We start from the raw sequence: 23986 nt of genomic DNA, 5'->3' as shown, positions 1-23986 counted from the left end.
TATTGAGTGTATTTTGATCTCTACAGGAAAAGATATTGAAGATTCAATGAACTCTTTTAACTGGAAGTGGTAGAACTGAGGTTTCAGCGCATGGGTGAAGTGGTGAGCTTAGTTGTGGATTTATGTTTGAGGCAGCAGTGAGCCATATATTGGGATGCCAAATATCTAGTTGCAATTATATGTCTGGGAAACAAGAGATTTCATTCCTATATTTGTTTATTCATTTATATGTCAGGCAAAGGAATTATTCTACAGGTTACAGCTGTAGACATAGGACACAGCTCAAAATTCCTGCCCTCTTGGAGTTTATATTCTAGTGGGAATAGGGTGAGGTAGGGGGAGAGATAACAAGTGAAAATATTAAAATATATAGAATGTGAGTAATATTCAGTGTTAATGAGAAAATAAAGAAGGTAACAGGGATGGTGGCATTACAGTTTTGAGTAGGTGTCCAGTAAAGACCTCAATGAGATGACATTTATAAAGGAGTCAGGGGAGTGAGTTATGTGGATATCAAGGGAAGAGTGGATATCAAGGGAAGAAGGAACAGCAGATGCAAAGGCCCCAAGCCTGGAACACGCCTGGCAAGTTTGAGAGAAAAGAAGATGAGCAGTGAGGCTAGAGCAGAGTGAGGGAGAGATTAGCAAGAGGAAGCGAAGAGCAAGCCAGATTATATAGGATCTTGTAGGACATTGTAAATGCTCTGGCTTTTACGCTGACTGAGAAACCATTATAGAGTTTTGAGCAGCAGCATGATGTGATCCGACTCACATTTTAACAGGATTACTTTGGCTGTTGTGTTGAGAACAGACTATATGGGACAAGGGCTGGAAGCAGAAAAATCAGTTGGGAGGCCATTGTGATAATCCTGGAGAGAGATGATGGTGGTTAGACAGGGTGGTAGAGGTGGAAAAGGAAAGAAGTCGTGAGCTTCTGGATTTATTCTGAGGAAGAACCAACAGTATTTGCTTATGGATTAGATATGGAGTGTGAGGGCAATAGAAGATGTAACGATGACTCCAAGGTTTTGGCATGAGCAAATGGAAAGATAGAGTTGCCATTAACTGAGATGGTGCAGGGAGTGAAAAAGATAGGAAACTTGGTTTTGAAAATGTCAAATTGAAACGAGTGTCAGATACCCAAATGGAGATGTTTAATAGTTGGTATATGAGTCTGGCATTCAGATAAGAGATCCAAACTAGAAATATAAATTGATAGTCACCCATGATATTTATGATGATATTTAAAGCCTTGTTATAGGATGAGATCACCAAGGCTAGTGTAGATGTAAAAGAGACAAAGTCCAGTGTGAGCCCTGGGACACTTGACAGTTGAGACACCTGGGAGGTGAGAAGTAACCTGTGAAGAAGAATGGGAAGAAACAACTAAAGAGGCAGGAGGAAACCCAGGGAAGTATAACATTCCAAAAGCAAAGTGAAGAAAGTATTCCAAGAGAGAGGAAGTGATACCTTTGTCAAATGCTGCTGATAGGTCAAGTTGGATGAGGAATGATCATTGACCTGTGAGTTTACCTATATGAAATCCTTTGGGACTCATTAATATATATACATGATACTAGAAACCAGTTTGAAAATTAACTAGTTTCAAAGATTGATGCGGTCAGAAATCAGATTACAGAGTTAAGGGTGGAAAGGAGGTGAGAAATTAGAGACAGCAAATGATGACTATTCTTTCCAGAAGCTTGATTATAAGAAAAGAAATAGGCAGAAATCCTTGCAATTAGTAGGATACCAATGTGGCAAGGAGAAAATATATTTTTTGGTAAAGACAGGTAGGCCAGAATTTATTCCTCTGGGCTAACAAGAGGAAGGAGCTAAGGAACAAGGAAAAGTTGAAGATTTAGAGGAGAACGAGTGTGACAGACAAAGGTTCCTGTGTGATTTCAGAGCTCCTTCAGCTCCTAGCCCCTACATTCATATTTGCCAGTGAATTGTCACCTAAGCAAATTCTTCAGTAGTCTGATGACGGCAGCCAATTGTCAGGGTACCACAATCCATGTGATCATCAATAAATGTGATAAAAGGATATATGTAATAGGTATATACACATATGGATAAGTAAGTATGCCAACTGGTGTGTATGTGTGTGTATATGTATATATGAGTATATATATAAATGAGTATATATTATAAACAGTATATGTTCATATATAAAATATAAAAATATATTTCCACCCTTCCTTCCTTCCTTCCTTCTTTCCTTCCTTCCTTCCTTCCTTCTTTTTTTACCAGTATTACTCTTGAAGAAAGAGTATAAGAAATTTCACATTAATTGCTTTCACTAAGAAAGGAATCTGCTAAACATATCCATAAAAGAATATTTGGCTGAGCCTGGGACCCAGTAAAATTCTATGGTTCTCTAATGAAAGCTAAACTGAATTGTTTATAATCCAGTTTATATATCTAGTAAAGTAAAATACCAACAAGGATAACACAAACACTTCCAAGACAGATGTCTTCAGAGACAGCAAACATATCTCTGATAATATTGCAGTAAACTCAGAGTTTTATGATAAGAAATAGATTACATTTCCTTTATCATATAGAATAAACAATAGCATAAGCTGGATTTTCTTTTTTCAGTGAAAATAATTGAAATATAGAATGCAGTGTGTTTCATCTTTTCCCACATGCAAAGAAAGCCAATCACAAGGGGCTGGTGTGGGTATAATGGAGGTAATTTCAGTTTGGTTTCTGGATATTTTATCTCTTTCAAACACAATTTGTTTACCAAATCTAAAAAGAATAACAGCATAAAAACAGAAAAACCCTTTCACAATCTTAGATGAAAGCTTATCTTTCTTTGGACCATACTTTCCAATGCCCTAAAGTGCTAGCATAAATTGAAAATTAAACAAACTGCAGCGTTGTCAGAAATAATCACACACCAGGCCAGCCCTCCCACTTCTGTTCCTCTCCTACACAAAGCAGCTACAGTGCTGCACGGAGCAGCCCCTTAAATCTTTATTGTATTTTGCCTCTGGGGTTTGCTCATCACTGCAGGTCTAAAAGTGTCTGTTATGGTCAGAAATAACTTAAAAAAAATATTGCACCACTGAGCCCACGAGGAGTTCAAATGACTTCAAAACTGTAAACTTGTAAAATGTAAGGTAGAGTAAGCACTTCAGCATTTGGAATAAACTGACTACTTCACTATGTCATCCTCGGTGCTCCTGTTTTATGAAGGCTAGAAATACTAAGTTGAAGCAAGAGAACCTGTAAAGCCCCTGGAGGTACTTGAGAGTGGTCTTTCCTTCCTTGCCACGAAGATGAATAGCAAAGTCTGGATTCTGCAGCTGAAAGCTGTTCTTGAAACCTGCTGCACACTTCACGGAATGCTTTCCACATGCCTGGGTGGAGAATGGCTGGGTGAAAAACATTCTGAACTGAGAATTAGAAACCTGTGTTTCTTAGAAACCTATATTTTTAGACGTAACCACATGCAAGGGGCTTTCTGATACCAGTTAAGACAGTTCACGAGTACCGCTTCTCAGTTACTTCTTGGCAACTATGAGAAGAGTTTTCATGATCTTATGTTTTCATATTACTGATGTTGTTGGGCCATTTGCTTGTTGTTCTGTTTTTAGGCTGATAGCTAAAAGATGTAAAGTTTGCTTTAAGAATGAGGTTACAGAGAGTGGGAGTAGACGGTTTTTTCTACAGGTGAAATTTTTATTAAAATAATTTATACACATTTCAAAAGCAATACATGACTTCATGTTGGTTAGTCAATCTATTTGGAAGTTGTGATCAATCCAAATAAATAAAAATGAATATGATATTGAGAACTTAGCATAATAAAACAAAGGCCACCTTTCTTACTTTCTTAAAATTAATTTTTTATTAATTACAACAGAAGTTTTAACATATGCTTTGATGATGTCATCCCCTTAATTTGGCTTTGGCTTAGCTGTCACAAATGGGGCTTCTATTTGGATAAGACTGAGAAGTATATGTGTATATGTGTGTGTGTATAAATATATATATATACAGATTTTTAATGTATATACATACACACATATGTAGATATAACTGTATATAGTATATATATATATACATACACATATAAACATTTTATATATATGTATGTGTATATTTATGTATATATGTGTGTATAAATACATTCATGCAGAGAAAGCAATAGTGAGCATGGGTCTTGGGCAGCATTTCTTGGAACATTTGGCCTTTAGCCCACAAGGCTAAAACTTATTAGAAAGTATAAATTATTTGTCACCAGGGGAAATCTCTGGTAAACCTAGAAGCACATCTCACTTCCAGGTTTACATGATTAAAATTAAGCTGCCATATAGTTGGCATTTGTGCAGGAAGATATGATTGCACAACATTGGAGATTGCATACAGGAGTTGGCAGGCAACTGTGTTATTATCCAATTCAGAAACTATGAGATCTGTGTCTTCAGAGTTTAATGACAAGGCCATGACACTCTGTTTACATTACCAGATCTCAAAGTATAGCTCATACTACCTTAGGCCAGTTCAATCTAGCACTAGGACTCCGCACGCTCTTTTCCTTCTTTTAGGCCCAAGGCTATGGCACTTATGCAACAGAAGTTCTACGGAAGTTTTTTTTTTTTTTTTTTTTTTTACTTTATTTATTTACTTATTTATTTTTGGCTGTGTTGGGTCTTCGTTTCTGTGCGAGGGCTTTCTCCAGTTGCGGCAAGCGGGGGCCACTCTTCATCGCGGTGCGCGGGCCTCTCACTATCGCGGCCTCCCTTGTTGCGCAGCACAGGCTCCGGACACGCAGGCTCAGTAGTTGTGGCTCACGGGCCCAGCTGCTCCGCGGCACGTGGGATCTTCCCAGACCAGGGCTCGAACCCGTGTCCCCCGCACTGGCAGGCGGACTCCCAACCACTGCACCACCAGGGAAGCCCTCTATGGAAGTTTTAATGCCATCTTTTGGAAACACATACCTTTTTTTAAATTTAATTTTTACTTTATATTGGAGTATGGTTGATTTACAATATTGTGTTAGTTTCAGGTGTACAGATAAGTGATTCAGTTTACATATACATATATCCATTCATCTTCAGAGTCTTTTCCCCTATAGATTATTATCGAATATTGAGCAGAGCTCCCTATGCTGTATAGTAGGTCCTAGTTGATTATCTATTTTATCAACATATACAGTAGTGTGTGTATGTTAATCCCAAGCTCCTAATTTATCTCTCCCCCACCTTTCCCCTTTGGTAACCGTAAGTTTGTCTTCTAAGTCTGTGAGTCTGTTTCTGTTTTGTAAATAAGCTCATTTGTATCTTTTTTTTTTTTTTAGATTCCACATATAAGTGATATCATATGATATTTGTCTTTCTCTGTCTGACTTACTTCACTTAGTATGATAATCTCTAGGTCCATGTTTGTTGCTGCAAATGGCATTATTTCATTCTTTTTTATGGCTGAGTAATACTCCATTATATATATATCTGTACCACATCTTCTTTATCCATTCTTCTGTCGATGGGCATTTAGGTTGCTTCCATGTCTTGGCTATTGTAAGTAGTGCTGCAGTGAACATTGGGGTGCATGTATCTTTTCAAATTATGGTTTTCTCTGGATATGTGTCCAGGAGTAGGATTGCTGTATCATATGGTAGTTCTATTTTTAGTTTTTTAAGAAACATTCATACTGTTCTCCATAGTGGCTGTACCAGTCTATATTCCCACCAACAGTATAGGAGGGTTCCCTTTTCTCCACATACTCTCTAGCATTTGTTGTTTGTAGACGTTTTGATGATGGCAATTCTGACCAGTGTGAAGTGATACCTCATTACAGTTTTGATTTGTATTTCTCTAAAAATTAGTTATGTTGAGCATCTATCTTTTCATGTGCTTTTTGGCCATCTGTATGTCTTCTTTGAAGAAATGTCTGTTTAGGTCTTCTGCTCATTTTTTGATTGTGTTGTTTGTATATATATATATTATATATATATATAAAATATATATATAGCTGCATGAGCTGGAAACACAAACTTTTGATTTTTTGCAATCATGTATATATCCAAGGACTTAGAAGAGCCATGTAAGGACATTCAGAAACTTAAAATTGTCAAAAAAAAATAGTAACAGTTTTCTTACATTTTCTTCAACATCAATAAAACTTCATTAAATATTGTTTATTCAATGCATACTGTGTTTCAGGCACTGTTAGAAAGTTTAGGAAGCATTATCTCATTAAAAAGTACTTTAAATACTCTGTCCAAAGTCACACAGTAAATCTTTGTAAAACCAAGATTCAAATCCACATTTGCCTACTTCCAAAGCACATGTTCTTTTAAAGAAACATTTTTTAACTTTGTATTTTGATATAAGCTTAGACTTAAAAGTTGCAAAAGAATATAAAATGTTTTGTATATCCTTTCACCAGCTTCCTCAGAAGTTATTATCTCACATAAACGTAGATTAACTACTGCAGACAGAAAATTAACGTTCACACAATATTATTTATTAATCTATAGACTTCATTCAGATTTTGCCCATTTTCCCACTAATTTCCTTTTTCTTGTTCACAATCTAATACAGAATCCTACCTTGCATTTGGTGTCACGTCTCCTTAATCTCCTCTAGTACGCAACAATTCCTCTGTTCTTCTTTGTCTTTTCATACCTTGACACTTAAAGAGTATTGGTCATTTTTGGGGTAAAATGTTCTACAATTGGGTTTGTCTGATGTTTTCTCATAGTTAAGGTTATGCATTTTTGACAAGAACACACCAGAAGTGGTGTGTTCTCAGTGCATTATATTGGGGGGTACTTGAAATCAATATTATGTATTAGAAAGTAGAAATTTACTTTCCTACATTATCTTTGCCTTTTAATTGTGTGACAATATTAATGAACTATAATCCAGCATCACAGATCTCACAAGTGAGAAAGTTTAAACAGTTCAAAACATGCCATGTTACATCACTTAATAGAAATCACATTAGCTTCCAAGTCGTCATGATTAATTCGAAGGTTCTTTAAATTCTTAACCCAATTAGCACTGATTCTGTGTGCAGAGAAATGCTAGTAAATGTTTAATAATCAGCTTTCTGGGAGAGAAAACGCTCTTATTTGTAGCATTTGCTGATTCTGTGGTGTAAATACTCCCACCATGGCCCATTTCAAGCTACTAATATTATGTCAGTGAACTCAGAGCTGGGAGGAGATACACACAAAATCAATTCTCAGGATCTGGTACAAGCAGGCTCCAACACATCACTGGAATAATATATATTTATAGATGGCATTTTCTTGATTCTAGGCTGCAGTTAGTAGAACCAGGGGACAAATACATAAAGACAAGACAAAATTTAAAATATTCAAAGAATAGAATTACCATAAAAGACAAATCTAGTAATTCCTAGAGAGTCATATTTAAGAATTAGGATGAAATAATAATAATAATAACCTGTTGTCTTTTTCTCACATCTTTAAATAGTAAAGTTATTTGATTCAAAGTATTAAAGGATGTCATTTTAATTTGCCCAATTTCTAGGTGTTATTAAAAGTAACTTCAAAAACATAGGATGAGATAGTGCTTGCACAAGAGTCACAAAAACTACCCTCTGCCTTTACCTCAATTAATTTTGGTGGCACAAAATTTCCTTAACTCCTCATTCACTAGGACACCATTAGATTGGAAATCAGTTTAATAATACACTCTGGCCTTCCTTACTGCTTATTTTACTAATAATGTCACAGCTAATCTTATAGAGGCTATTGGCAAGAGACTCATGAATGCCAATTTTAAATGAAAACTATTTTTTAAACATATTCCACAGTACAAGTTTGGCTTAAAACACTTTTTCAAAATTTAAATTTTTGCATGCTAGTCTAAAAGAAGAAACACACACTCACACATTGGAAGACTGCTTTCAGGTATTGGATTTACTAATCAAATAGTAAGTGTATTTCAAAACAACTGACAGGTAACATTAACATCCCATGCTTTTTCTACACAGATCCCAATATCCATTTAAAGGAATCAATTCCACATAAGAGTATTTTTTTTCAAATATGTCATTATCTCTATGTTGATTTAAAAGTTATAATATTTTATGCACATTGTGAAGGGCAGAATGGCCTCCCAAAGATGTCCACATCCTAATCTCCAAAACCTACATGGAAAAAAGGACTTTGTGAATGTAATTAAGTTAAGGACCTTGAGATGGGGAGCTTATCCTGGATTATCTGCATGGGCACATTATAATCACAAGGGTCCTTATAAATGGGAGGCAGGAGGGTTAGAGTCAGAGAAGGAGATGTAACAATGGAAGCAGAGGTCAGAGTAATGTGGCCACAAACCAAGGAATGCAGGCAGTCTCGAGAAGCTAGACAAAGCAAGGAATGAATTCTCTGATAGAACCTCCAGAGGAACTCAGCTCTTTTGACACCTTGATTTTTAGCCCCATAAGACCCATTTTAGACTTTTGACATCCTGCATTGTAGGATAATAAATTTATGCTACTTTAAGTCACTACATTGCTGGTAGTTTAATAAGCATCAGTAGGGAACTAACACACACATAAAACACACTTTTATTGAGATTAGCTTCATTCCTCTATTTTATGATTCATTTTAGCCTCTATCTTCTTCATCTTTCTTACCTTCCTCACTCAATATGTATGACATTCAGGGAAAAAAATGTATATTACATTTATAGGCCTGGTTTTCAAGTGAAACTGATGATTACTGCATATATCTAAAATAAATATTCCATCTGAAAGCATAGTAAAGTGTATTTTCAAAATATTTGCAACCATCATTTTAATGAGAAAGAAGCCCTTACTTAGAAATAGTACACTCACATAATTAAAAGCCTTTTTTGTGTGTCAAAATGCGCAAGCACTTAAAATGTTTCTGCTCTGAAAAACAACAACAGCAACAACTTATTACTTTGTGGTTTATTTGTATTGACACAAATGCCAGATAGGAAAAAAAAAAAATGCTTTGGTGTTGGAAATCTCTTAGCTGACATTATCTCTATGAAACAATAGAAATTAATGGAAGAAATTAAAACCCTAAAGTCCTACAAGACTTTGAAGTGTTCTTTGAATTAATGTTAGTTTAAATTCTCTCATGATATTAAATGTATTTTTTCCAGGTTTGAATTCTTGGAAATAGAAACCAGAAAACAAAATTAATCAGAATGCTCCTTTCCTTCATCACAAATAGAGTATGATGGAGTAAGTTTTTATAACCTTATTCTGTTTAAAGAATTAAAGCTTAATTTTCACTTTAGGTAGTACATATCTGATCTAATATTTAAGTAACTATGTAAAATAGAAAGAACCATGAGCTAGGAATCAGAAGACCAGGTTCAAGTCCCAGATTAGTACCTGACCTTGGAAAACCATTTAATTGTCCCCAATACCATTCCATTTCTAGTATTATTTGCCCTAGCTACCTTGCAGGAAGTAAGTGAGATACAATGTAGACTGTAAATTACTATTCAGAAGAAATTTATAACTCAAAAAGAATTCTGAAATATCCCATAGAATTGTAATACCTGGAAGTAAAATGTCCCTAAAAGGGATGCTTTCATTTTCTCATTTGGAATCATATAAGTATGTCTGTGTGTGTGTGTGTGTCCCAGGCTGCTCATCACTGGCTAACAAATTTTAGAAGAACACAGATTTTCACAATAACTATAGATATTAAATTTTACATAATTAATTTAAGCCTATTTTTCAAAATTAAAAAGTAATAGAGATTTACTTATTTGATTATTTGATTGTAGATATCTAGAAATAAAAAATAAACAAAACTGTTGTAAGCCTCTAAAGATGTTGTTATGCTTAGAGTTAAGGCTCAGGTTGATCTTTTTAATATTGCAACAAGCTCACACATCATTAATCACTTAGAAGTGGCCCCAGGTCACGGTAAATTGATGGCCTAATAATCAGACGAGATGTTTGCTATTTCCAAATTATTGTCAGTGACTAGAATGAGGAGGTGACAATTCAATAACTAATGCTTATTAACTGGACTTTTTATTTTTCTAATGCTAATCAAGAACATAAGAAGTAGGAACGTAAACTGGAAGCATAAAACATACAATTACAGACACATGCACAAAGACAGGAACAATCATGGTAAAAGATGTGTTTATTAAAAACAACTCACAACTATCATTATGTATGAGTTGTTCTGTAGTTGGATATATTGTTTCTGCTTGTCTCAACGGTGTGTATGCAACCCCAAAATGGACTCAAAATCTTTTTTATTCTGATGTGGGCAAGAAAATAGCAGTGATGGGAGTGTATAGAAAGCATGAAGAGGATGCGTGGGAATTGAGCAAAATGGAATGCTAGAGGGGCATGCACATGTGGAAATAGAAAGGAAAATAAAATAGTAAAAAAATGAACGGAAAATGGGAGGAAAAAGGCAAGAGTTTGAGAGGAAACACGATGGGAATATAGTCAATGCAAACAATTTTGGTAATAAAGGAGGGTTTGAAGCCAAGGACATAATCAGATATAGAGCGTATCTGGTAGTGCTGTGCTTTGTCTCCAACCAACAAACCACGATATAGAATGAATTGGAGAAAATTACAGGGTGGTATTCAGCATGAAGAATGGTCTGCATTCTTAGGAGCCTGGTCTCTTGATATTAGAGTGCTATAGGAAAAGCTGGGAAAATATTGGAAAACACAATAAAATGAAAAACAAACATTAGCATTGGCCCAGAAACCATGTGATAAACAAAATTAAAGGGAGAGTTCTCATTAGAGAGTCCAAGGGTCCTGGATAGGCCTGGATAAGCATGGGATAAGGAAGAGGGAGGCAAAAGGAAATTGCAAGACAGAGAAATAGAGACAATCAGCTACATTTTGATGTTCTTAACTTCTATTAGGATAGTGAGGTAAAATGGAACTTGTGCACTTACAAAAACAAATGATATAGATTCAAATTCCAATTTTGGTTTTGGAGAGATGGGCATGGCTAGTTGAGAAAAGCACTGACTCTGGAATAAAAATACCTATGTTCACATCTCAGCCCAATCATGAACTAGCAAAGTAAGATCTTTTATAACACGAGTTGTTATAAGTCTAAGATTTAATTGGTTTCTTGGTCTTTAAAATGAGGATATTAACAGTCCCAACCTCTAAATTCTGTGAGAATTAGAAGAGAAAGCCCATGAAAAAGTCATAGTATTTATGCTGATGGTAATGTTAGCTAAACCACTGTTAATATTAACTATAGAACCTCAAGAAAAGCCCTGAAACTCTGTCCATCTTGGATGCCTAATACGTAAAATGAAAGTGATGATAACACATCCATGTTCTGGAGGGAAGCCTAAATGAGCTCATTTATGCAAAGTGTCTGACGTACTGTAGGCTCAAAGTAAGAAGTAGCTATTATTATTTTCAAATGCACTGGTCCCAAAATAACCCATTCCAGTTTGTTCAGATAACAAAAATATATTTAGAATGCCTGATTTATTTTTTAAGTTATATGCTTGATGCATTTTATATCAAGAAGAAGGGATCCCACACAGATTGATAGTGATATTTATACTTTTCTTAGGAAAAGCTCTGAAAATAAATAGCTTCTGAAAGTCATTAGACCACCAAAATTCTGTTTGTCTGTCAAATTAGCTTTAATTCTGCTTTCAATTTTCAAAATTCCATCCACCTCTTTTTACCATTATCATGTCCTCTGCTGGTGAAAAGACATAAGTAGTTGCCTCTGGGAAATAGTTCTGGATATACCAAGAGTTTTAAGATTTGTTCTCTGAAAGAGTAGATGGAAAAGACAAATCAAATTTATTTTAAAAACACAGCCTGATTTCCATTTACCCTTGTTTCCTTCATATTGCCATCATTTTTTCATATGCTATACAGCTAGCACCATGCTAAGTGCATAGAAGCCATGAAATAAGTAGTTGTTCATTCGGGTGTTTAGAAACATAAGATTGAGTTTTCCTCACAACATTTTCTATTTAATTGTATTCAAACACCCACATCAGCCATGTTTTGCAAAGAGATTTAGAGTAGGTGCTTAACTAGAAGCTACATTATTATAATTGATTTCCAAATTTTAAAAAATGCACACACAAATTTAAATGGTTATAATTAGAACAAAATACAACCCAGTCTTCTTTATTGGGGATCCATATTGCTGTCATTATAAATGTCACTTTTCAGCACCATGTCTCTTACCAAACAGAACTCAATTTGAAGTGCCAGTTTTTGTGAAAAACTTTATCCATTTGTCCAAATGGTATTTGGGCAAGAGAAGAAGTTTTTCTCTTTGGGTTCATTTTCAGGTTGTTAGCCTAACCTAAAATAGAGCTTCTTTAAAAGTCTGCCCAAATGTTTACTTAAAACAGAGAAGGGACAGCTGAGTGTTGAGTGGTAGTGTTACATTGAGTGAAGACACGACTGTAAATAACTCCGCAGTTTGGAAATGAATGATGCTTTTGACAGAGACGATTATGTCGTATTGACAACATTGATGTCAAACGTGGAGTGAAAATACGAGATTGACTATCAGCAGTTTCCACCAGTGATCACTTGAAATAGCTTCTCTGAGATAAAGGAACAGTAACAAATGCATTCCTTTTTACTTACACCCTTTTCCTTCCCTCAGAGCTAGCTTAGTCCGGTTCCATTTTGGAGGAAAAGGATCTAGTGTTCACACTTCATCAAAGGAGGATCAAATACTCTTAGCTGTTTCTTTTTAAGTTAATCATTTCCAGGGCATCATTAGTCACTTTCCCCCCTAAACAAGGGAAGCCAAAATACCCAAGAAAAGAAGTCAAGCCCTGAACTTCTATAGAAATAATTACAATTTCCAAGTTAGACCTGACATATCTGAAATAAGGTCTTTGTAATGAAAACCTCACATGGGGCTCTTAGCAGCCTTCAAAGTCATTGTTCACATAACTGCTAAATACTGGCTTACATTTCTGGGGTGGAGAATATTCTGTGTGGTAAGTTTTCCAGCTTGAAAAATGTCACATATTGGAGAGTCTTGATGAGGAAATAATTTCTTCCATATCTATCTCTCCCTTCCATTCATTTGTTGTATTATTGAGGCTCTTTGACAGGTATTTTTATTGAATGGAAATTTACTCTTTTTAATATGCACTAAAAGTTCTTGCATTCTTTAACATTCATATTTAAGCATGTAACATCATTTTAATATTTATTAAATTTAGGATACAGCATAAGAGTTGGCTGACCATATGTACATTCTGGAGTTAAAGTACTGTGCATAAGATCTGTGAGTCACTAAATCTGGATTTGGTCAGAAGAATTTGGAGAAGAATTTGTTAGGGCATAGAATGTCTGTATGAAAAATGTTTGGCCTCTCAGAACACTCTCAGAAGTTACAATGGGATATTTATATTGGCATAGAGCAGTGTTTCTTATGCCCTTGAGTTAATCCTGCCATTGTAGCCTTTCACGTTGCCATACGGCAGTGATGCTGGTCGTCTATAGAAATCACATTTCTTACAATATGACCTTTCTATTTGGGGTGGGGAGATAGATTGGTGACTCTTTTGTTTTGGAAAGACAAATGGGGTGAGCTTTCTGTAAAGGATATGTGATTTTTCACATGGCAAAGAAAGTATCCGGTATATGATGCTAGAGCCAAACTGTTTAAAGCAAGTACCCCTCTGTGAAATATGTGTCAGTTTTTGAAGGCTCAAAACTTAGTGAGAGATTTATGAATTCATTGTCAGAATCACTTACATAGAGATATTTTCTTCATAAAGTGAAAAATAAAAGCCATCAAAGGAGAGAAAACTAACCAAGAACACATTTTAATTAAAGAAAATAAAGTAATTCATTAACTATACGACAATAGTTGATACCTTATTTCACTGAAAACATGCTTTGAAATGTAATTTAATAATTCACCTTTCAGCTGGGTTCTACAAATCTGAATGTGTATTTTTTCACCACCACATCTTAATTTCTCCCTCATATTAGACCGATGGGTAGAAGATAGTTCTTAGTATAAAAGATTACCTAAAGGTCATCTTCTTATAGGCCTAGTATATTTATTTTCATTTCTAAAGAAGTACATATTATGTATTATTAAGATTTTGTATCAGTCACTATAAAATAAATATTTTTGTAATAGGTCTGTCTCATTATGCAGAAATTTGGGAGACAATTCATTACGGTGGACTTTCTAACTTTATCTCCAGTCCCTGTGTCTCAGCTCCTTTCCTGCAAGATGATAGAACTGAACTAGCTCATGTCCAGGGACTTCTGGCTCTAAGACTTCATCAATCTATGATCCTTAATCAGAGAACTAATTTGGTATGTGTTCTCATATGAATGCTTTTTTGTTTTAATCTGAATTTTTCATTAAGTATGTTATTTTCTTTTAATTTATTGTTTTGAGAGAGCTAATAAGATAATAAAGCTCCCCTATTGATCAAGGCATTTTAAACTATTGCCTGTGTGAAACTTGTCTCCATTGTGCTTAAATGATTTTGTTCATTTTCACAAAGTACTAGAAAATTTTATGTGCACCTCGTATGTTGGTGTTTTCTTTCAACATCTTCATTGCACTCTAGTAGGTCGGAGTAGGAAGAGGTTTTGTATTTATTCAGATTTAGAAAATGGGTGTATTAAAAGGCCTCGATTGGTATTTCTCTCTCCTCTGTTCTCCATGCTTTTAACAATGTTAGAGAACACCCACAGTGGGGTCCAGGGCTGTGCTGGAATATACATTACTAAGTGGAGGATGTGTTTTCTTGCCTTCATGCTCACTATATAATGGGGAAGGTATGTACTAACAAATGAATGTACAAATAAATTTATAATTACATTAAAAATGAAAGTGAGAGGATAAAAAAAAGGAAACATCCTAGTGGAAATATTTATATGACAAAATTGAAAAAAGGCTGTTTTAGAAGGTGGCCTTAAATGGATTCTTGATGAAAGAGTAGCAGTTGCCCAGGTGGAGGCTCCAAGAGAGTATACTGTACACAGAGGGAACAGCATGTGCGAGGAACCTGAAGCAGAAAATAGTTGGTGCTTGCAAGTTGGCTAGTGTGTAATAACATGAGATGAGTTTGGAGTAAGTCTAATTACAGGAATTTGTATTTAAGAGTAGGGTGATCATATGATTTATTGTCCAAAATGGGGCCCTTTGGATAATGAAAGTGAACACTGCTAATAGTTAAGCTGGCACAAACCAGGACTTGTCCCAAGAAAACTCATACAACTTGTTATCTACTTAAAGATAATATGAAGACAAATCCTTTAGGCAGTGGAATAATAAAATTTGATTTATGCCTTTGAAAGATCATTCTGTCTACTCTGTGCAGAGTTGATTGGTGGAAAGCAAAAATGGAAGCAGACTCTTACAGTAGTCTAGATGAGGAATGAGACAATAAAAATTGGACAAATTTGAGACATAATTTGGCAGCAGGATTAACAGAACTTGGTAATGGGTTGGATGCAGGTAGGGAGAAGAAGGGGGTTGTCAAATGACTTCCAGGTTTGCATTTGTATAACTGAGCAAATGGAAGTGCCACTTATTAAGATGTGGAAAATTAAAGAAGAGGCAGGTTTGGGCCAGAAGTGGGGAAAGATCAAGAGAATTCTAAATATGAGATGCCTGGTGAACCTCCAAATGGAGATATCATGTAGAAAGCTGTACTTGGAATAGCAATCTACATTGTAGATAAAAATCTAGGGATTATAAACATTTTTATGCTCTAGATAGCATAAGAATGTCTGAGATTACTGGGAAGGGATATTGAAGAGAAGATGGCCCAGGACTGAGTTCTGAGGAACACAAAAATTAAATGATAGGTAAAGAAGAAAGAAACAGCAAAGTCTTTTAGACAATTAAGGGGAAGCATTCTATATACTTCTCAGGAGGCCTGAGAGGAATTAATCTCTTTGCCCCTCTTTCCTACCATGTTACCCTTGATAACACATTTCTATTGTTTTAGCCTCTTTGCCTATCTTACTCTACAAAGTCTAGGAACACCTGTGCCCTTGGATCACCTCTCAAATCAACTGCTTGCACACAAATCCTCATCTCAGGCTCTGCTTTGGATCCACGAAGGAAGGACCAAAGGAACAGAAACATGACCAGGAGCATGTGCTATTGCAGAAGCAAAGAGGTTTCTTCAGGAAGGGAAGAGTGGGAAAGGATTTTGAATGTAACTAAGACGCTGAGTAATACAAGAACTGGTTTGATGATATAAATCATTGGTGATCCAAGAAAGAGCTGGAATGGTGGGAATATAAGCAAGATTGACTTGGGAAGTAATAGCCTTGAGCTGGGGTTAAATTTTTTTAAATGTTACATGAAACACTGAAAAAGAATTTTGAAAGAAGTGTTACTTCCTTCTGTATAATAACAGGGAAGAAGGAGAGGACTAGATGACTGCAGATGCAGATTTAGTCATGAGAAGATTATGTAGTATTTATTATGTCGTTTCTATATTCTCAGTGACCCATAAGGTTGGGTTATCTGCTGCGAACAAAAGGCAGTGGGACAATTGACGGGGCATGGAGAAGGTGTTGAATAGTCACTGTGGTGATGAGTGCACGATCACTTTAGTCTCTGTTGAATGACCATTTGAGGCTGGGGACCATGAATGAACCATGATCCCAGTCTTCTCTATTGTAAGATTTTTGTCCAGCAGTGCTTAGTTCTGTGGTTGCTACTCAGAAATAATGCATTGTTGGATTCATCACTGGGATTTGCAAAGTGGATGTGATGGAAGGAGAAAGCTCAGAGAATTGAGGACATTTGCAAAAGAGTCATTATAAAGAAGGGCTCTGGAACAAGAGCAATTGAAGGAAGGAAGTGAATTCCTGAGGGGGTTGGTAGATAGAAATGAAGCAGTAAGGATAAAGTACTGGAGTTCTCTGTGAGGTCAGTGTCACAGTGGGAATGCTCCAGAAGAATACGAGGTATGATAAGAGAAGAGGATCTTTAAAAGAATGATTTTGCTTTTGGTATAGTTGTTGATGATGAACTTTGTTAGGTATTACATTTCTCTAAACTCCTACAAATTCTGTTCTATGCTCTGATAGGGCTATGCAAGGATAATATACATTTTATTTTGTCTTAGAAAAAATTGCCTTTACTTTTTCCTTACTTGTGAAAGGCACTCCTTTGAACTGGGCTTGAATGATCACATTACCTATTTCTGGAAAGCGTCATGAATCTGATGGTTTTTTCTAAGATTCTAGGAGCCATACCTGTCTCCTTTTGCATTACCCTGGGACTTCAGGGACAAGCCAAGTTGAGGAGATTCTGATACTGAAAACAAATCACATTACTTCCTCCCAGGAATTTATAATGTCCAAATTCAGCAATATGCCAACTGTCACCTTATATTCTTTATATGCCAAACTACTGACAGCTATGTAACACTGTCATGTTGTTGTTGTTTTCTTCTGGGCCTTTGTATATGCCTTTGCCTGAAATGGCTTCCTTCTATTATCTCATATTCTTCCTTCAAAAACTGTTCAAACATTAACTTCTGTGTGATATCCAACTTGACCATTCCTGACCTTCCACTTAGTCAGTTAGTTCATCCATTCTCTGTGCCCAAATGTAATTTTATACATTAATTATTTTTTGTCATACGCTGTTATAATAATTTATTTACATGACTGTCTCTTGACTTGACTGTGAGTTTTTGAAGGCAGAGAACATGTTTCTTCATCTTTGTATTCTTAATGCCTAGCCCAATTCCTGGCATATTTTAGGTGTTAAGCAAATATTTGTTTTAAAAAAATTAAGAAATGAACTGATGAATTCCATTTACCTTTTTATAAAGCATGCAGCCGTCACTAGCAACCATCACAATATTAAATGGCATACACAATTATAAGTTGTTTACTGAATCTTACATTGTTGACTGTCAGAAGAAAAGTGTCACGAAACATTTTCATAATGGAGCAGATCTATAATCTGGCATTTTATAATTCCTGTGCTGTTGTGGACTGAGTGTGGTTTTAGGAGGTGGGGAGAAAGGGGAGATGCTGTAGTACTTCCCTATTTATGAGAGGACTGAGGAGCAGAGATTAAAATGCAGAATGGCAGTCAGATTAAAAGGGCTGATGAGATCCTAAATACAACCCTCAAGCCACAGGAGAGCCCAAGGGCAGCAATCTTGGGAGGACTACAGGCCACTGAGGGGAAGAAAAAAACTAACCTTCCCACCACTAAAATAACAAGAGATAAAATGAAACCTACTTATCAGATTTTAGAATTTTATCTGGACATAGAAAACCTTCAAATTATTTATTTATACATAGTGATATCAAGCTCTATCTACTTCCACTCCAAAGGGAACTCTTAAATAATCAAATAAAATGTTGAGTTTTCCTGCTGGAGTTATTCAAAGATGAAGAAGAAGAAGAAAAAAAAAGATACGCAGGGTTTTGAGATGCTCTTTTTCTAATAACATGTTTAAATGAAATATCAAGAGTTATTAGTTGTTTTATTTTAATAGAGAAAATGTCCACTTTTTACTAAGTGCATTTCTATGTATCAAATCTACATATTTTTAGTTTTACATAAGCGTAAGTACAAATACTTCCTTTTATCTTTATGTTACAGAAAAGTAGACATTTGCTAAATGAGAAAACCCTTCAAATAGGTCAATTTTTACTCGAAGTTAGGGTTTAAATGTTTCTATATTCTAATTTACAATAAAAACTCATTTTAAATTATTTTAACCACTTATGTTAGCATGCATTATTAAAAGCATTTTGAATAACATGCTTTTAATAATGCCAATTTTACAGACACACCAGCTTTATTTTGGCTTTAAAAATATAGTACCTTTTTAACATAGTAGCTTAAATTATTAAATCTGTTAACAGTTTCAGGAGAATGATGGGGTAAATGATGGATATTTTTCCACATAGGGGAAACTGAGGGAGAGAACTTATCAGAGACCATTGCCAAAACTTGTAAGTAAATAACTAGTTTGGGTTTACAAAACACAAAGGCAAACTAATGACACAAATAGATTTGGATGCCCCGGTGCCCAAACAGATAGATTTTTATTTACATGTCTGTCTTTGTTTCTCCAGCTTTAAAAGATTCTAGGTTTGCAGGTGACGGAGAGGGACCAGCTGGGTAGCTTCAGAATATCTGAGAATAACTTTAGATTTAAACAAGAAGCTGGGAGGAAATAATAAAAAATAAAGACAAAAGGAAGTAGGAAGTTAGGATGATAGGAAGGAAGAAAAAAAAGAAGGAAGAATGCAATGGAAAGCGCTATACATGGTTGGCATTCTAGGGTTCCAATGATCACCTCCAAACCCCAGCAAGCCTCTGCTTAAATGGCCCCATTTTAGACAAAAGGCAAATACAAAGTCTCCTGATGACAATTAAATAAACAGGTTCATAATCTGCTTTATCTGGAGTGTCAAAGAATAATGAAAATAATGACAATGTCTACCTGACAGAGGCCAGGAGTTAAAAGTCATGTGATATGGGAGTTGACATGAACAATAGCCAGATATTCTAGGCTGAGAAGCAGAAAGTAAATCTCAGATTTGGGCCCTTGCATTTGGAAGAGAAGGAAAAGTAAAAACAAAACCAAGTGCCTTGAATTGTTTCTTCCGATTCCCATATTTCTAAGCAGAATAGAAGTCAACTTCCTAAATTTCAAGTTGTTGCTTACAGATCATTGATTTCCTGCATTTATTGGGAAATTGCTGTCTTTTTTTGATTGCCATGCATTAGATCATACTGTTTTCATCTTTCTTCATGGATATTTTCTACCAATCACCAGGGCACTTGCCTGTATTCATTGAATAATTGAGCCCTCCCCTAGATATTTTCTCATATCGATTATATTCATCATCTTGGAAGATTTCCACATTCATGTGGATGACACATTCAGCACCCTTCCTTAACTTCTTCTACTGCAATGATCTTGATCTTTCCTCCCCTTCAGTCACCCAGTTCATGGCTAGAACTGGTATTCAAACAGTATACCCTGGCTGTTGAAACAGTAAAATACGTGTGTACTGGATGTTAAACACTGTCTGCCCAGATGCTCCCTCCCCACTCTGCCATGTCCCTCCACTCCTATGGGACCTGTCCAGAATTCTCCACAGTCCAGCAACTAAAGGGAAGATCCCTGATTCTGAGGAACAGCAAGACGCTGCACCAGCTTCAGGGGCAGCCTGACCTGTCATGAAATGGTTTGAATGTCAGCCCTGTCCATGGCCATACACACAATTTTATCAGTATCTGAGACTATTTCACCTCTGAAATGATATGCCCCTAAATTTATACTCTAACCCCTCAATTTTGTCTTTCCATTTTTCTTATTCGTTTGCTCTTCTTGGCCTGTTCTTCCACCTCACTGAGCCCCCCACTACTCTGAGCGCTCCTTTTGCTCTCAGACTAACAGCTTTTCTCCACCTTCACTTGCTTCTCTATTAAACTTGGTCTGGTACTTTAACTCCATTCTCTCCAACACCCTCTTTTTATTGCCTTGTCCTTCTACCACATCTGCTCTGTAAGATGTAAATTAAATTAAGCCCACAATCCATCTACTTTGATCTTAAACCACCCACGCTTTGAAGAGAGCTAGAGAAAACCAAATAAGCTCACAGACCATTATGTGCCTCTGTGCTGCCTGGTGGCTTTTACAGTCCTTGGTCAGCTTCCTTGTCCCTTGTTATTTATTCCAAATTCTTAGCTCTCTCCTCTAGTTCCTAGTCTGCTTCTCAGGAAAGCCCCTTCACTTTCACCAGAGACTTCCCTCCAATTTTAGAGAGAAATTTGATATTCTCCGGCAGTACACTCATCTTTACATACTGCTACCTCAGCTTCTAGAATGTTGACCATTCATTTAGGTCCTTCATTTCAGAGCCAAGGGAAGATGTTTCCCTTTATTGTCCAAGGCTAGGACCCCCTTTTTTTTTCCTTCTTTTTTTTTTTTTTTTTCTACTTCATCCTTTTCCATCACCTCTTAGACTCTCCTCCATCAATGATTCTTTCTTCCTCTGCACTGGGTCACATCTCTAAGCTTGAAAATGTGCTCATGTCCCTTCCATATTAAAAAAGAAAACCCAATCCTTTTCTACCTGATGACTCTCCTTGCTATCACATTGTTTCTCCCTCTACACAATCAATTTATTTATTCCCTCAGCTCCCATTCACTCTTCCGCCTCCTAAAAAGAGACTTTTGCCCAAGTCATTGAAACCATTGTAGTTAAGGTCACCAACGTCTTCCCATTTGTAAAATACAATGGACATTTTTTGACTTTTATTTTACCCAACCTTTCTGAATCATGTGATACTGTTGACAGCTTTCTCTATCTTAAGCTGCTGTACACCCTTGACCTGTATATCTTCTGCTTTTCTTTCTGTATGACTATTCCTCAGCTTTATCGAGTTCATCTATCAACTAAAGTATTTGTATTCTCCTGGATTCTATTAGTCCTTATTTCTTCAAGTGTTTCTCTCTCTCTGGATGGTCTTATCTGTAATAAAGTTTTAACAACCATCTGTATGATATTTTCATCTCTCTATGGAATATCTCCAGCTAGCTAATGATGATGACATTAAAATTAATAATAATTATTAGTATTATTAACATTTATTAATCACTTTCAGGCGCTCTGCTAAGGTCTTTTCTTATATTAACTGATTAACTTAAAAGTCTGAGTTTTTTTCCCTACTCTTACATCAGAACGGTAAAGCAACTTGTCCATGTCACATAGAAATTAAGTGGCAAAATTAGGCTCCAAACCCAGCTTATTGGGCCCCAAAGCCCACACTTCTAACCACTTTACTAAACATGATATATCCAAAATTTAATGCATATTCCCTAAATTACTCATCTCCCTATATAATCCATTTCAGCTAACATAGTCACCTAGAGCAGAACACAAAACAGGAAATTGGAAGTCATGCTAGATTCCTCCCTTCTCCAAGCGGTAAGCCACCAGATCCTGCTAAATTTTTGTACCTCTTTCCTACATTCTTATCTAATGGTACTTAGTTCAGTGGGCTCATTATTTCCCTGATGCTCCATTGAAAAAGCTTCCTGATTGGATTATGCACATCCTTTTAGTCTTGGTGTCCTGCAATTTATCCTCTTCTGGGAACTATTTATCTTCTTATCCCATATATCTGATTATATCACTCCCCTGATAAAATGACTTTTAGTACATACACTGCAGCAGTTTCTCAGAGTGAGTTTTGTGCATCACCTCACCTTCCATCAGAATCACCTGGAGAGCTTGTTAGAAAGCAGAGTCTCAGGAATCACCGCAGGATTTCTGAATTAGAATTGATGGTGGTAGGACCTAGACTCAGTATTTTTAACAAGCTCCTTACCCGTGATTCTTTTTCACCCTAGAATTTGAGCCTGTCTAGCCTCCATATCAGGTGCAAACACTTCAGAATTGCTGATAAGTACCATCTGACTGTGGCTTTTCCCCCTTGTTTCCCTCAGTTCTTTCCACTCCTCCACCTACTCTCTGCACTCCAGGTAAGCCAAACATTTTGCAGGCCCCCCCTAACATGAAGCTTGCTTAAATATTGGTGACTTCATATGTGCTGTGTCTTCTACCTAAAGTCCCTTTTCCCTGTATGTCTGGCAAGTTGCTTTGTGTGTGTTCATGTGAATGTGTGTGTGTGCTGTGCACCTTGAGTCCTCATTAGACTGAAAGTTTCTCCCAGGACATTGTGAGCTGTTTAGTCATAGGAACTGTGTGTCCTGAAATCATTAAAAAAATACCATTTCAAGTTCAGGCTGTGTGCAACACTGTGTTATAGCCTGGAAAATTAGAATTAATGTGAATTTCGTATGTGCTCCGTATGTAGGGACTTGAATCTTTCAGTAATTTCTCTGTGGTTCATGACTGGTTATTTGATTGACAATTCATATAAGCTTTTTGGAGGGAAATTTCATATTTGTTGGTATCTCTACCAATGAGCACACTAATGGAAATGGAATTCAAAAAAGCTGTTTTGGTCCTCTACAGAAAGCCCTAATCAGAGAAATGTTGGAAGGAGTAATTTAACTGAAATCTCTGTATGGTCTGTTTATATCAATATTTCACACACCCTGTAACATGAATAATCCAAGGGAGGGAGGGATATGAATAATTGTGTTTATGTGTCAGATGTTGAACTAAGCATTGCTCTTCACAATTTGCCTGTAAATGTGTAATCTTCATTTTAGAGATGAGAAGACTCTGCTCAGAGGTGTCAAGCGACGTGGAAGAATCACCTAGCTAATAGGAGACAAATTTGGAATTTGCAGGTATCCTTTTTCCTTTTTTCTATTATACCTATGTTGTTTTAATTTGGAGTACATATGGATGAAGAATTTGCCTTAATAAGTAAAAGTTGGTTCAGACATTTTCTTTTCTGTGAAGAGCGGAAATATTCTATTGGGTTTTTCCAATAAAAGACAATTTTACCCACCAAGTAAATTAGATTATTTCTCCAAGTTTTAGAAAACAACACTAAGGATATATATTTTTTAAATTCCTAGGAGGTCTTTAAGCCTTCAACAAGCACAGAGAAGAGTAATACGCTGCCCATTACTTAGTGAGGGAGACATTTAATGCTAATTGCCAGATTGGTTACCTGACTGGTGGTGACACAGGTGGAAAGTGAAATTCGGGGGCTACAGTCAAGGATTTCCCCATACCCTTCCTTTCCCCCTCCTTCCCAGCACCCTCTCTCTTCCGTGCCCCATCTCCAAGATGCTGGGACAGCTGGTTATCCATCTCATTTCCCTAACAGTTGCTTGCTAACTCTGTCACCAAGCTGTGCATTTGCTAGAACAGTGGATTTTCTTTATAAGACTGATGAGGAAGAGAAAAAGTACTTTGCATTGTTTCTGTTAAGGTTCGTCATGCTGTGTGTGTGTGTGTATCCCCCTAAGTCAGGGGGAACTATTAGGGGAGAGCCAGATCTCTTTAATGAGCCTAGAGGTAATGCAAAATTCATGTGCTTTCACCTGCAGTCGGGTGAAGCCT

The 23986-nt window shown here is 36.3% G+C and overlaps 1 long non-coding RNA gene across 1 annotated transcript in view; it reads left to right on the top strand.

Annotated features, from left to right (window-relative positions):
* LOC132359517 (uncharacterized) overlaps positions 1-23986 on the top strand; it is a 583379-nt gene that overhangs the window by 435202 nt on the left and 124191 nt on the right. The window contains exon 5 of the long non-coding RNA XR_009500864.1: positions 23182-23262. This is a non-coding gene — a long non-coding RNA (uncharacterized LOC132359517). The remainder of the gene's footprint in view (positions 1-23181; positions 23263-23986) is intronic.

This window comes from Balaenoptera ricei, chromosome 2, assembly GCF_028023285.1.
Source record: "Balaenoptera ricei isolate mBalRic1 chromosome 2, mBalRic1.hap2, whole genome shotgun sequence".
NCBI lineage: Eukaryota > Metazoa > Chordata > Mammalia > Artiodactyla > Balaenopteridae > Balaenoptera > Balaenoptera ricei.
The sequence above is the reverse complement of the archived record's forward strand: the minus strand, read 5'-3'. Positions and strand labels throughout refer to the sequence as shown.